Source organism: Petaurus breviceps, unplaced genomic scaffold, assembly GCF_028583685.1.
Source record: "Petaurus breviceps papuanus isolate PSGF00001 unplaced genomic scaffold, PetGlider_PUasm1.0 90617, whole genome shotgun sequence".
NCBI lineage: Eukaryota > Metazoa > Chordata > Mammalia > Diprotodontia > Petauridae > Petaurus > Petaurus breviceps.
This window is the reverse complement of record NW_027187287.1, coordinates 4,800,840-4,816,896: the sequence shown is the minus strand read 5'-3', so window position 1 is coordinate 4,816,896 and position 16,057 is coordinate 4,800,840. Positions and strand designations below refer to the sequence as shown.

The 16,057-nt window shown below is 36.7% G+C and overlaps 1 protein-coding gene across 2 annotated transcripts in view; it reads left to right on the top strand.

The window, feature by feature from the left end:
- RPTOR (regulatory associated protein of MTOR complex 1) overlaps nucleotides 1-16,057 on the top strand; it is a 528,996-nt gene that overhangs the window by 199,996 nt on the left and 312,943 nt on the right. The window lies entirely within an intron of this gene.

Sequence of the window (16,057 nt, the reverse complement as noted above, 5' to 3'; positions counted from 1 at the left end):
CATATAGATCTTTCCATGCTTCCCTGTATTTATCATTCATCATTTCTTTCAGTACAGCAGTGTTCCATTACATTCATATACATAGTTTAGATATACCCTTATCTTCCTACATGTCCAGTGTTGAATATTCCTGTTTGTTGTCATCTTTGCCATTTTGCAGGATTCGAAATGAAACGTCAATGTTATTTTGATTTATATTTTTCCTTTTAAATGGTAACCAGTTATTGGGTGATAGGTATATCCATTAAAAAATTTTTGGAACATGTAGTATTTGCAAATGGCAAAATTGGGCTCTTTTTAGCTTTTAGAATTATAATTAGGATCCATAATTTCCAGATGATTGATTTTCAAGGAATCAACTTAATTTGAGAAATTGACATAGCATTTGGTTTTTTGGGTATACCTATACCAGCATTACATAGGCTTATCATATTCTTGGTAAAACACAAAATAGTTCAAGTATTGATTTCTCATATTGGGGAATTATTACTCTCTTAAAAAACATCTATGATCATTGGTGGGATTTCAGTTAAATAGGTATGCCTTGCATTGAACATCTACCCATGTTAGGTTAGAGCTTTTCAGTTTATTATGAATGAGTTTAAGCCAAGATAATATAGATGTCCTAAATACACCTCTGTGTTTCACATCTGCCATGATCTTCCTTGGAGAAAAGATTATTTTTCTGTTGACAGAATTATGTGAACTTTTCTGAATTTTTTTTCTTGGTCTTTCCAAATTTTAAACTGGATAGAGAAAACAGTGTGAAACCTGTAGACACGTATTGTTCCTTGGCACATAATTAAAATCCCTGGGAAAAGAATTTTCAGGGAATTTTTCTGTTATATAGTTTTATGGTATGTAAAAGTTTGTTTGTGAGTATAACCATACAAACCTGTATACATTAAGATTCTGGAATTCTTTGTGTTTGACCATAGCTACTACTAATCACAGGCCTTTTAAAGAATGGGCCTTTAGTCTTTTGGTGGGAGCGGTATAGATCCCTTTGACAGGCTGGTGAAACCTATGGGCCTACTCAGAATAATGTTTTTAGTCTATTTTTTTAAGGTGTTATTTTCTTCAGTATTTTTTGGAGTCTTCTTTAACAGGCTGTTGATGCACTTTTCATGATCTTCTTATATCATTCTCATTTCTCTTCCCAATTTTTCCTTCACTTCTTTTATTTGGTTTTCAAAATCCTTCTTGAGCTCCTCCATGGCCTGTAAGCAATTCATATTTTTCTTGGAAGCTTTTGATGCTAGAGTTCTGACTTTGTTGTCTTCCTCCCATTCCATGCTTTAATACTTTTTGTCCCCAAAAAAGAAAGCTATGGTCTGATTACGTTTCCTCTGCTTGCTCATGTTGCCAGTCAATTACTTGGCTTTTGAGCTTGTTGCCACAGTATAACTCTGCTTCCAGAATGGAGAGAACTTTGTCCTAAATCATTGGGGTTTTCGCAGTTGCCAGAGATATTAGGAGGGTGCCCTCTCTACAGCCCCCTCAAGCTCTGGCACACTGGCCACATACCCCAGGACCACCACCCATGACCGCAATCCAGATTGAAGCAGGTTAAAGCAAGAGTGATTACCCTCTGAATGGTTGCTTGGACCCCCTACAATCTGACGGCCAGGAGCTCTGAAGGCAGCCATGGCAGCAGCTGCAGCCACAGTGCCTCCTCCACTTCTTGCCCCCGGGACAGGGATGGGGGCCAGGGAGGATCATGCTCTTCAGTCCCCCTGTTCCAACAGAGTTCCACACTGACCTTTTACTTTGTCTTTGGAGTTTATGGATTGAGAAGTCAGGAAACTTCCACAGCTGCTGGTGATTCACTCTCCTAGAATAATGTTTTTAAATATATAATTAAAGTGCTTGGGATTAGAAAGAAAAAGAATTCTATTAATGTAAAGATGTAATATTTTCCCCCTTGAGAGTCGTGGATCCTCTGCACTCTGTTCCTGGATCCCTTGGCGGACCATTAACTCCACATTAAGAATTCTACTTTTGGTAAAACAAACAAACAAAAAACTTACCTTGTGGCTTAGTTAGGATAATATTTGTAAAATAGACATTACCATTACAAGGTCCATACTCCAAACCTGTGTTCCATTGGCATAAGTTTCTGGAAGCCAGAATCATCTTCAAATCATCACAAGGCAGTAGAGTAGGAAATGAGTCTATAAAATCTCCTTAACAGAATAGATAAAGATGAAAGAAAAATGCCTCCATAATTAACTCTTCTGACTATAGGATGATTGTTTTTCCTTCATAATGCCCACTAAAAAATTATATAAATAACAACAAAATGAACAAACAACATGTAAAATATTGTCATTATTGAGGAGGTGTGTGTACTTACATAACACTTATAAACATACATGTAAACACCCATATGTAAATACATATAAACATAGTTATATGCTAAATATTTATTTCTGGACATTATTCCATAAAAATATTGAAATATTCTCTGAAAAATATTTTTAAAATAGTGAGTAGTGGCTTACTGTGTAAAATGATAAATTGAATCGGAAGTTCTTGACTCTTCCCCAATTACTTTCTCTAATTCTACTATTCTTTCAAAGACTGCCATAATTTTAAAATGTTTCTATAGTCTGAAAATGCCCAGGATTATTGCTTAGTCCAAGTAATCCATAAATTCATGCCACCTCCTAATAAAAGACAGGAACTACAAACAATATCACCACTAGGTTGGTTATAAGGATTTGGGGGAATCCAGATATACTTAGGGAGAAAACAGCTAAAATGTGAGGGAGAAGTATAAGTAAGGAATTTTATTTTTTGCCAAAATATTTATTTTGATAAAGCTATAGTTTTGTTCACCTCTTTTAGGGGTTGTTTTTGTTTGTTTGTTTGTTTGTTTTTGCTTTTTGGTTTGGGGAAGGCAGCTAATTTTGTGTTGTGTCTAAGACCGAATTTGAACTCAAATCCTTCTGACTCCAGGGCTGGTGCTCTATTTACTGTCCCACCTAGCCGCCCCTGTTTATCTCTTTTAAAGAGAATTGGAATATTCAGCCTTTTTCCTTAGAGTAGTTACTATAAAAAATTGAATTTTGCTGCTTATGGAAGGGTTGGATTAACTGACTTCTAACATCCCTTCCAATTTCAATATATATTATTATGATGTACAGTTACAACATTTAGATAGTTCTAATTAATGTGTGCCATTGTGAGGTCTCTTCTTTTCACTTTGTATTACTTAATGTAGAATTTCCTGTATTTCTACATGGCCCTCATATTTGTCATTGTTAATGGCAGTATAGTAGCATATAATAGCACATATAATAGTCTAGATGCTAAACAGGAAAATGATAAATGCTGGAGAGGATGTGGAAAAATTGGAAAGAGGAATGAAAATGCATTCATTGCTGGTGGAGTTGTGAGCTGGTCCAACCATTCTGGGAGAGCAATCTGGAATTATGCCCAAAGGGCTATAAATAATTTCATACTCTTTGAACCAGCAATACCACTTCTAGGGTTGTATCCCAAAGTGATCATAGAAGTGGGAGGAAGACACATATGTACTAAAATATTTATAGAAGTTCTTTTTGTGGTGGCAAAGAATTGGAAATTAAGGGGGTCCCCATCAATTGGGAAATGACTGAACAAGTTATGGTATATGAATGTAATGGTATACTATTGTGCTGTAAGAAATGAGGAGCAGATGGGACTTCATATTTTGGGATAAGAACTCACTCTTTGACAAAAACTTCTAGGAAAACTGGAAAATAGTATGGCAGAAATTGGGCATAGACCATATCTAACACCATATACCAAAATAAAGTCTAAATGGGTGCACAATCTAGGCATAAAGGCTGATTCTGTAAGCAGTCTGGGAGAGCAAGTAATAGTTTACCTGTCAGATTTATGGAGAAAGGAAGATTTTATGACCAAACAAGTGTTAGGGAGCATTATGAAATGCAAAATGGATAATTTTGATTACATTAAATTGAAAAGTTTCTATATAAATAAAGCCAATGTAACCAAGATTAAGAGGGAAGTGGAAAATTGGGAAAGAATTTTTATAACCAGTGTCTGATAAAGGCCTCATTTCTAAAATATATAGAGAACTAAGTCAAATATATAACAAGTCATTCCCTAGTTGATAAATGGTTAAAGGATATGAACAGGCAGTTTTCAGAGGAAGAAATTAAAGATATCTATAAGTATATGAAAAAATGCTCTAAATCACTGTAGATTAAAGAAATGCAAATCAGAATAACTCTAAGGTACCACATCTCACCAGTAAGATTGGCTAAGATGACAAAATAAGAAAATGATAAATGCTGGAGAGGATGTGGAAAAACACTCATGCATTGTTGCTGTAGTTGTGAACTGATTCAACCATTCTGGAGAGCAATCTGAAACTATGTCCAAAGGGCTATAAATAAGTGCATACCCTTTGACCCAGCAATACCACTTCTAGGGTTGTGTCCCAAAGAGATCATAGAAGTAGGTAAAGGTCCCATACGTGCAAGAATATTTATAGCAGCTCTTTTTGTGGTGGCAAAGAACTGGAAATCAAAGGGATGCCCATCAATTGGGGAATGGCTAAACAATTTGTGATATATGAATGTAATCGAATAGTATTGTGCTATAAGACATGAGGAGGAAAAGGACTTAATAATAACTTGGAGAGACATAAACTGATGTTGAATGAGTAGAGCAGAGCCAGGAGAAATTTTTATGCAATTACAGACACATTGTATGTGTGACAACTAACTTCTACATTACATATTCTCTCTGTCCCCTGCTCCCCTCTGCCTCTTTCATTTATTGTCCCATGTTTTAATGCAGCCCTACATAAAACAGTGATTCACCTATAGGCAGATTATAAGGTTCTATTCATAATGCTTCCCTCTTATCAATCACTTCACTTTTACCTCTACTGAATTCTCTCCTTTACCCATGTCTTCTTGTGTATATTCAGAAAGAAATCTTTCTGTTCTCTCTATTGTCCCTCTCTTGCTGTTGCTGTCCTTGTCTATGGCATTTATTCACTCCTTCTGCATTTCTGTTGTTTGTGGTGTTCAAGAAGCAAATAATGTCTTTATTTTTTATTTTCTTTCTAAAAATGTTTCAAAATCTTCTTTACTTTTGAATATCTTTTTTTCCACCCACATATGACTAAACTCAGATTTTGCAAGGTAGGTCACCCAAGCTTGCATCCTGAGCACCATTGTTCTTCAGAACACATTATTACTTTCCCTCCTGTGTTTTATAGTGTGTTCAGTATAGTCTTGCATTATATAAATGTCTTTTCCTTAGTATTTTGAAGGGGTTTTTTTTCCTGATGGCTTGTAGAATTTGTTTCTGAATTGTTAATTCAATTATTTAGTTATATATTCAATTATATAGTTAAATTTAACCACTATGTATTTTGAAATTTATAGCCTTGAGTTATTTTTTTTTCTTTTTCTAGAGATAGTTTCTGAATCTTTTCAATTAAAATTTCAACTTTTCTGTTCAGAAGTTCTAAGCAATTCTTTATTATTTCCTTCACTATTCTGTTTTTTTTTTTTTTTGCCCTTTTGTTTTCTTCTGGGAAACTTGTAACCCTTAGTTATTCTCCATGCATCTTATCTTGAACATTAGTGTTTTGCTTGCATAGAGAACTTATTTTCATTTAATGTCATTGTTTTTTTTTCTAGATTGTTCTTCTCTTCTGATTATTTGCATTCCCAGTCTATTACTCTTTTTTGTTTCATTGTTGAGGCTTGCCATTGCAGATTATAGTATTTCTATTTTCCTTATTATTTCTTCTGTATAGGCCATAAATTCTGCTCTCATACTTCTTATTTCTCTTTTGAACCACTCAGAAACTCAATGTATATGATTCTATGTTCTGAAATTCTACATGGTCCTTTGTCTCATCAAGTGTTGGATCAGTTTCTGTTCTTTTGCAGTATTTATTCATAGATGCCTGAACTAATTTACTAGATTTGGAGGCCATATATTCTTCTGTTGTTGCTCTTTTTTCTGTTAATTTGTCTGCTTATGTTCAGGTTCTTTGAAGTTTTTTTCTGCCTAAAATCTTTCTAATTTCAGTCTCCTTCCCCCTTCTACTCCCTTATTTTCCCTATTACTCACTTGCTGTCTCCTTCCCCTTTGGTTTTGGTTTCCTTGCAGGCTAGATCTTAAAGCTTCTCAGTCTCTCACTTTGGATAATTCATTCTTCACTCACCACAGGTCTCTGCCCCAACTAACTTTTGGAAAGTAAGAACTGACCCAGGAGACAGCTGAAGTTGTTTTATGTTTATGTTTTCTGTTATGGAGAGGTTATCAGAGTCAGAGTATATGTCTAGTCCTCTATGTTCTTGCTGACATGTCACTACTGCTATGTTTTTAACTATAAAATTGTATCCTGTGGTCGAAGGTCACAGACTCTGTAAATGGGCTTGAGTAAAAAGGATTAATTTCTTTCTCTTGCTGCCCCATACAGTTTCTGGCACTTATGTACTTAATAATAAATGCCTGTTAAGTGGGTGAACAAGATGATTTCAAAAAAGTATATTGATTCTTGATTGGGTTTCCCATGTCTTCTAGTGCATTTATATTTAAAAATTAAAAAATTTCCTAACAAATCAAATTAATGTATATAAGAATTGAGAGGCATTGGGTGGGGGAAACTTCTTGTGGAATTCCTTAGATATATGGAAAAGTAACAGAAATATATAAGATTAAAAGATGTGAACAAATGGTTCTCAAAAGAAGAGTTGTAAAATATGAACAGTTATATGAATGAATGATCTAAATCACTAATAAAAAATGAAATACAAATTAAATTAGAGGTTTTACTGTACACCAAACAAATTGGTAAAAATGAGAAAAAGTGGGAATAGTCAATGTTGGAGGGGTTATGGCAAGATAAGCATGCTAGTACTTGGTGGAGCTTTAAAATAATGCAATCATTCTGGAAAATAATTTGGAATTATTCAAATAAAGTAACTAAAGTATCTATACCATTTGACTCAGAATCTTCACTACTAGGTATATAGGTCATAGGAGATCATTAATTAAATGAAGGGCTCCATATACACCAAAATATCTATAACAGCAGTTTTGTAGTAGCAGAAAGATGGAAACAAAGTAGATAGCCATCTACTGGGGAATGACTTTACATATTGTGGTTAATGAGTATAATGGAATTATTGTGCTATAAGAAATAGTAAAAAACCACCACAAAGCAATTGAATTGTAAAATTATAATGAACACACATATTCTTAAAAGAAGAGATGTGAGAAGACATGTGCACCTCCCTTTCCCTCAGTTTTTTGTGGAAGTTGGAAGTATATATATATATTTTTAAATGATTGGGGTTAAGTAACTTGCTCAAGGTTACATGGCCAATTATTTCTGGTTGTGGTGCTAAGTATCTGAGCCCGGATTCAATCCCAGGTCATCCCAACTCTGGGACTGGTGCTCTTACTCACTGCGCCACCTGGCCGCCCCTAAGCAATTGGGGTTAAGTAACTTGCTCAAGGTTACATGGCCAGGTGTTTCTGGGTGGGTGCTAAGTATCTGAGCCCGGATTCAATCCCAGGTCATCCTGACTCTGGGGCCAGGGCTTTTACTCACTGCACTACCTGGCTGCCCCAGAGTTTGGACGTATAAATGTGTAGAATACTAAGAATATTTTCAGATTTTTTTCAGTATGGTGATGGATTTTGTTGGTGTTTTTCCCTCTTCCTCTTTTTCTTTTATTTCTTTAACAATTTCTATTATGGGGGCAGCTAGATGGCACAGTGAATAGAGCACTGGCCCAGGAGTCAGGAGGACCTGAATTCAAATCTGGCCTCAGACACTTGACATGCTTACTAGCCATGTGACTTTGGGCAAGTCACAACACCAATTGCCCTCCAAAAAAAAAAGTTCTGTTATGTGTAGTGACTTTCTGGGAAGCAAAGGATTAAGTATAGAAGGGAAATTTTAGGTGAAAAAAATGTTTCAGTAAAATTTTACTTTACAAAATCAAGTATGCTTATATAAAATGTGGCAGGTGTAGTTACAGAGTAAAAAGGGATTTTAGTGGACTACAAACTCAGTCAGAGTCAGCCATATGAAGCAGCATTCAAAAGAGCTAACAAAATCTGAGTCTGGATTAAGAGAAGTATAGTGTCCAAAATGATGGAGATGATAATCCTCCTGTTCTGTTATATTTTGAGTATCCTCTCCATTTCTCCAGACTATGTTTTCAAAAATACATGGACAATGATAAGAGCAGTTAGGTGGTACAGTGGTTAGAGTTCTAGACCTTGCATCAGGAAGACTTGAATTCAAATCCAGCCTCAGATACTTGGCTGTCTCACATTTGGCAAGTCATTCAAAGTCTGCTTTAGTTTGTAAAATGGGGATGATAATAATAATACCTGTCTGATGCCTGCACTAATGAAGCCCAACATGAACAGAAGAGTGTGCAGTGATGACATGAGCCAGGTGGGAAGTTTGTCAATGCAAGTCTGTTTATTCATCTGAGGGCCAAGATATGTATACACTTTTGCAGTAGGGAGGACAAAGCTTTCCTATGAAAAAATGTTGTAAAGAAATGAAATGTAGCAGACAAAGTTGTTTACTACCTAATAACCATGATGCTTCTCAGCATCTCCTTTCTGCTTCCTGCTATTTTACCCCCTTGGTTACCCATTGTTATCTTGGTCAGCATCATCTGTTCTCAGCTAGAAGGCACCTGATTTGCAACTTTTCAGGAGCCTACTCCCATGGGATGCTTCCCTGATTTCTTATCTCATGCATCATTACTTTATCTATATCGCTTAAGCCACCAGGGTTTCATGACCACCAGAATGTTCCAAGCCTCTCATGCCCAGGGGATGAGTAATGGCGAGGGGTGGGGGGGGTGGTGAGTCAATATTCTGAGATAAGTGAGCCCAGCAGATGCCTCAGAACTAACCTTTGACATCGCCTCCTACACCTGTCTCTGAGATGTATTGAGATTCAGATGAGATATTTGTAAAGTGCTTTCCAAACTTAAAATATTATATGATAGCTAACTATGAAGGTGGTGGTGGTGATGATGCTATAAATCCATAGGAAGAGGGAACAGTATGGTGGTGGTACTTGGAACATGAAGATTGCTTGAAAGAACTGAGGATATTTGATCTGTAGTAGAGAAAACAGAGGACACAAGATTATTACCTTTTTTGGGGGAGGGGGGAGTGAAGAATATCAGGCTTCAGTCTGTATTCAGAAAGTATTAGTCCTTTCTCTGGAGGTTGAAAGCGTGCTTTGTTGTGAGTCTTTGGGGATTGTCTTTCTTTAGTTGTAATGCTGAGAAGAGCTAAATCATTCACAGTTCTTCATTATACAATATTGCTATTAAATGTACACAGTGTTCTTCTGGTTCTGCTGTCTTCATTTTGCATCAGTTCTTGTAAGTCTTTCCAGGTTTTTTTGAAATCATTGCTTGTCATTTCTTTTTCTTTTAAATTTATTTAATTTTAGTTTATGGCATTCAGTTCCACAAGTTTTTGAGTTCCAGATTTTGTCACCCTTTCCTCCCCCTTCTCCCCCAATATGGCATGTAATCCAATATAGGTTCTACATAATACCTTTACATTTTCAAAATAATCAAACAAAGAATTATAACCAGTGGAATGAACTATGAGAAAGAAGAAACAAAAAAAAAAAGAGAGCAAATAGTTTGCTTCAACCTGCATTCAGACTCCATAATTCTTTCTCTGGATATGGATAGCATTTTTCATCACGAGTCTTTTGTAGTTCTCTTAGAAACTTGCATTGTTGAGAAGAACCAAGTCTATCAAAGTTAGTCATCACAGATACAATGTGTCTGTAACAAGATTATTATCTTAAAAGAATGTGAAGAACTGCCTGTTGTGCAAAACCTCTCTGGAGGTCTTGGATGTCTCTTGACTGCTACTGTTGTAGGGATGCTTCTAACTTAATGTATTCCTTCAGTGAAATACCTGAGTGTGTCAGAATTCAAGAATCAAGGAATCTAATAATAGCAGCTTCTCCATATTATGCTAAAAGAAGTCTTATTTAAGAGAAAGTGTTGAGGTGGGGAACAAGAAGAGAAGGGGGATAGAGAAAGAATTCTACAAGGGAGTGTCCAGGGGTGCGGAGTCAAGATGGTGGAGTAGAAACATGACCTCAGCGTAGCTCCACCTCCCTCCACCTCCAATCCATGTAAAAGGGGACTCTGAACAAATTTTGGAGCTACAGAACACACAAAATGACACGGAGAAGCTAATCTCCCACTGAGGACAGCCCAGCAGGGTAGCAGGAATTACACATCGCAGAGCTCTGGGTGCCAAGCCCAGCCCCACATAGAGGTTTTAGCCCCAGGGTGGGCCAGACCAGCAGCCACCTGTAGGGACTTCAGATCACCTGCAGCTGTGGGGGTCCAGAATTATCAACACATAGATACTAAGGACAAAGTGACAGGTCAGTGCAGTGTGTACTTTGGGACCCAGTAGTTGGGAGTGCCTCAGCTTTTACCCCTGGGGCAAGAAGCTGCTGAGGGCTATGGCGGAGCTTCTGCCACATGGCAGCTTCAGCTCCTGACCTGCAGAGTGTAAGGGGACCAAGCGACCAGTCTGAGGGGCAGTCGCTCTTGCTTTAACCTGCTTGGATCTGGATTGCGGCCTAGGGTAGAGGTCCTGGAGTGTGTGACCAGCTTGCCAGAGTGTTTGGAGGCTTCAGAGAGGGCACCCATCTAATACCTCTGGCAGCTGAGAAAACCCCAGTGTTTGGGACGGAAGCTCCCCTGTTTGGTGGCAGAGTCCTACTGTGGCAAAAAGCTCAAAAGACAAGTAATTGAGTGGCACAATGATCCGGCAAAGGAAGCAAACCAAGCAAAGCAATCCAACATTATACTCCTATTTTGGGGACAAAAAGGATCAAAGCATGGAACAGGAGGAAGACAGTGAAGTCAGAACTCCTGCTTCAAAGAAAAATATGAGCTGGTTATAGGCCATAGAGGACCTTAAGAAACAGATAAGAGAAGTGCAGGAAAAATTGGGAAGAGAGATGAGACCGACGCAAGAAAATTATGAAATGGGAGTCAACAGCCTGACTTTTCATTTTTTTTAGAATTTGAACTCTACTCCCAGGTTGAAAAGGCACTGTCTCTTACTTTTTATCTGGCGCTGCACTAGTGTTGCCCTGAGCCCCATGATCAACCCTGGTGTCTGGTGCTGCTCTGATGGGGGTGGTTTAAAGGGTGCCTGGCACTGCTAGAGGCTGTAGGGGTCTAGCGCTTAGCTGGTGCTGAGTCGTGCTCTGAGTCTGGCATATGCTGAGGCTGGTGGGGTGTTTCTGCATTTCCCCAGGGATACATTGAAGCATGTGATTATTTGGTTGCTTGCAGCTGCCCATTTACGCAGGACTGCTACGGAAGCCTGGCGGCCATAGGTTGCCTATTTGCCTGAAGCTATGCTGAAGCAAGTGGCAATTCTCAGAGCTGGAGTCTACTTGTTCCACTGGCTGTGCTGAGACATATGGAGGGAGGGGGTCCTAGGCTTGACTTTTGCCTGCTCCACCACAGTGGGGCTCAGTATCCACCACTAGATTGTCGAAGTGGGACCTGCTGCTGGCTTGCTGAGACACTTGTCCTGGGCTGTGCTCTTCTTTTACTTGAGTGTGACAGGCATTTCCTGCCAGTCCTCCATTTCTTGGACTCAAAGATTGTTTCACTCCATCATTCTGCTGGTTCTGCTGTTCCAAGATTTGTTTTGGGGCGCTATTTTATGGTTGTTTGGAGGTGAATGTGGGAGAATTATGTTGATTTATTGCTTACTCCTCCATTTTGGCTCCCGAAGTCCATGGTTTTTAATAATCTTGCAACCCATTCTTATTGTACTATGCTTCAGTAGTGGTAATGTTTTATTACTAATGGCAGTCTGCTTCTTTTTGGACTCAGGCAATACAATTTCAAAATGACTCAGCTTCAGATCGGGGGCCAGTAAACCTCATTCTCCTGAGGTTTGTCCCAATTTTCCCATCATCTTTCACATTCTTATAACATTTCCTGTTCATTTCTTTTTCCTACTACCTCCTATTCTATATGTGTTTTGGCAAGGGGGTGGTGCATTGGGGGTGGGAGTAGAGGCACAGTGGCATCTATTTTCATAAAGCATCCAGAGTGAAATAGGCAGCATTTACGCCAAAACAGCTGCAGAAGCAACTAACTCCCTGGATGCTGCTGCAAGGATGCCTCTAACTGAATGTATTCCATTAACAGAATTCTTCTATGTGAAGCCTGTTCTGACACATCTGTTAGATGACACAAATCTTTCTTCATGACTCAGATATGACGAGATTTAGACTCAAATTGTGGCCAAACCAATCATATTTCTTAGCAGGGTTGTCACAATAGACCTAAGAAGTAATTTCCTGAGTGGTTCAGGTTGGATTTGCTGGTGGTCTTTTAGTTTGTATAGCTGGAGAAGAACCTTCGTTTTTATTTTTATTTTTTTTTTAAAGCTATCGGGGTTAAGTAACTTGCTCAAGGTTACACGGCCAGTTATTTCTGGGTATGGTGCTAAGTATCTGAGCCTGTATTTGATCTCCAGGTCATCCCAACACTGGAGCCAGTGCTCTTACTCGCTGAGCCACCTGGCCGCCCCTAAGGAATTGGGGTTAAGTAACTTGCTCAAGGTTACATGGCCAGGTGTTTTTGGGTGGGTGCTAAGTGTCTGAGCCCGGATTTGAACCCCAGGTCATCCTGACACTGGAGCCGGTGCTCTTACTCACTGTGCTACGTGGCTGCCCCAAACCTTAGTTTTTAAAAGTGTTTCCTTTCTCCTTTTTAAAAGCTAATGTAGTGAAAGTTACAGTGTTCATAAGAGACTTTAAATTTTTATTTATTTGTGAGAATACCATTGTGCTCCAGGATTTGTTGTTCTTGGAATGGGTTTTTAATGAAACATGCTTAGTGCCCTCTATTTGGAAAGTTGAACATTAAAAACACTGTACTGTAACACAGTAATATAATATGATGCATTTATACATTTCTGAATATGTACAATTCATTCCATGTATGCATTTATCTTTTTAAAAAAAACACTCAATAGTATTTACTCATTATTTCTTAAACCTTATAGCATATGTTTTGGGCAGATAGTATTCAAAAGAGAAGCAGAATGTTATGGAAAACATCCCAACAGACAGTAGACCTAAGTTTTAATTTTGTCTTTCCAAGTAATTTTTTGACCTTAGGTGAGTCATTTCACTCTGCTGTCTATATATACCCATATATTCCATGGTGATAATCTAACTAAGGTATGAGAACAGAAATGGGAGGGTGGGGCAGGGAAGAGAGATCTACTTGATAAATGCATTAACAATTTTAAGTACTTGGTGTTTTAAAAAGGATTTGGAGAAAATAAAACATATTATTTTGAACCTTAAATCATTAACAAAACTTTAATACCCATTAAAATAGATTTGCATTAATGACTTGTTTTTATATTACTTAGATTTTTTTTCTCCCTTTAAGAAAGCCATTCTTTATCACAAAGCATATTTTAAAAAATAAAAAATGATCTATCAATGGGGAAAAAATATTATATGCAATGTTGCATCCTATGGACCGTCTCACTCCTTCGGTTCTCTGCAAAGGAGTAAGGGGAGGTTTCTTTTCATATAGCTTCTTTGGGGTCAGGCTTGTTATTTTTTATAATTTCTCAACATTCATTTTAAGTTATATTAAGTTCATTTTCATTTACCTTATAGTTATTGTTATATTGTTTTCCCGGCTCTACCACAGCTTGTTTATCCATTTCCCAGCCAATGCATATCTCCTTTTATCCAGTTCTTTGCTAACACAAGATGTGCTATTATAAACATTTTTGCGTATAGAAAGCCTTTCTTTTTATCTGTGACCTCCTCAAGGTTTATTATATCTAGCAAAGGAATTGCTGTTCCAGATGATATAGACAATTTTATTTGCATAATTCAAAAACTTCTTTTTAGAATAATTGTACCATTTTCCGGTTCCACCACTAGTAAATGTATTGCTGGCTTGCCCCCCCGCCCCCAATGAGTGTGAAGTGAAAACCAGAGTTTTTTTGATTTTTAATTTCTTGTATCAGTTACTTGGAATATTCTTTTACATCATTCTTAATAGTTTGTAACTCTCTTCAGAATGTAACTTTCAAAAATGTCCTTGCTTGTTTGTGATGGACTTCTGTAATGTGAGCACACTGATATGGATAGATATGAAATGTAGATATATCATAAAGTAACTCAGTATTTGCCAGTGTAACATGGTATTCCAAGTACTTCTTGTAGGATTACCCATAAGTATTATAATTATATCTTTCCACTTATTCATATAATTGCATATCCTTTGGGCTGGGGATGGGATGGGGAGTGGAGCAGAGATCCCAAGGGGTTTTATTAAATAACAAATTGGTCACTTTAGAAGTTTTTTTTTTTTTAAATTATCTGGCTCTGGGGGAAATGAAAATAAATATTTTGATTTTGTGTAATTAATGCTTGGTCCTTGAATGTCAATAAAAAAGTTGTATGTTTTTATTTTGGTCTCTCTAGGTGCTATGAAAAATGTGGCATTAGATAGATAGGTTTAGATATGTGGCTTATCCCTTCCTATTCTACCTTTCACCTCAGAGCTGGGGAATAACGTTCTATAAATAGCAGGGAGGAGGGTAGGACTCTTGCTAGAGTAGTCTAGTAATTAAGAGGATGACAAAGGACCTAACTTATTGAAGGACTTCTATGTCTCTATAGTCTCATTTCTTCATTTGAGTATGATGCTACCATCTATTTATTTCATACACTACATTTACATTTTGTGGCACATGTGTCTAGAAATTTAATAAATTTCTAATATTCTAAATATTTCTAATAATAAATTCTAAATATTTCTAATAATATTTAATAAATAAAAAAATTTAGAAATTTATTTTTTAAGAGTGATTCCTGGGATTTTCTTGCTCTGATGGTGATTTTCAGATCATAAATCTACCCTTGTGCATCCCATATATCCTGATAGTGACTCATAGGCCAGTTCTAAAGAGAATTACTTCTTATGTGTCTACCTTGCTCTATTCAATTCAAAGTATTTCTTTAAACAAAACTAGTTCTGAAATTTTCCTCTCCACAATTATTTTCAGGATCAAGAAATCTTAGTACAGTATACTGACATGCCATGTATTCTTGTGAATCTCATTCTTTCTTGTAAATGATAAGAAAACCTGTTGTGAACTGCCAGGTTTTATTACTTGTTAGTAGTACAAAATAAATGGTGGGCAAAATCAGAAATCACAGCAGATTTTTAAATTTTATTAGTCTTTCATGTATCATTAATATAGTGTTACTATACAGTACTATAAATGGAATTTCTTTATTGCAGTAAACATTTGTACTCATGGTAATGGAGTGACACTGTGGCACAAATGGAATTTATTGCATGATTTCAAAGCAGATTTACTCTCTTAATTATATTTTGTTTAGAAAATATTAGAATTTGTTTGCCTTTTTTGAGTTCATCCTTTTTGACTGCATGAGAATGATAATAGCTGAGAGTGTTAGGTGGTAGAGATTAACTCTGCTGTTACTAAACTAAACCACATGCATACTGTATGTATGTATTTATGATTTAATCTACTAACTGAGCTTTGGCTTTCTAGAGCATTGCATTTACAACACCTTAATTGGTTATAGAGAACTAATTGTTTTCATTTCATACTTTGAGATTTTATATCATGTAATCATGAGAAAATAAAAATAATAATTTGGATTTATATAATGCTTTCCTTCCTAACTGGTTACAATGCTTTCAAACATACTTCCTATTGAAATAATTAAATAACAGCCATTATTACTCCCAGTTTACTGGTAAGTTAATTTTTTTCCATAACAAAGCCAATATATTACTGTATTATGAAACCAAAATTATTTTATTTGAATAAGATTGTCATTTTATAATGTTTTCTATGAAATTTAAGAATCTTCTTTCATCCAAATCACCAATTTGGTGATAGTTCAAGCATTCAACTTTACTATTGGAGTATCTGAACTAAACATAAATCTGAA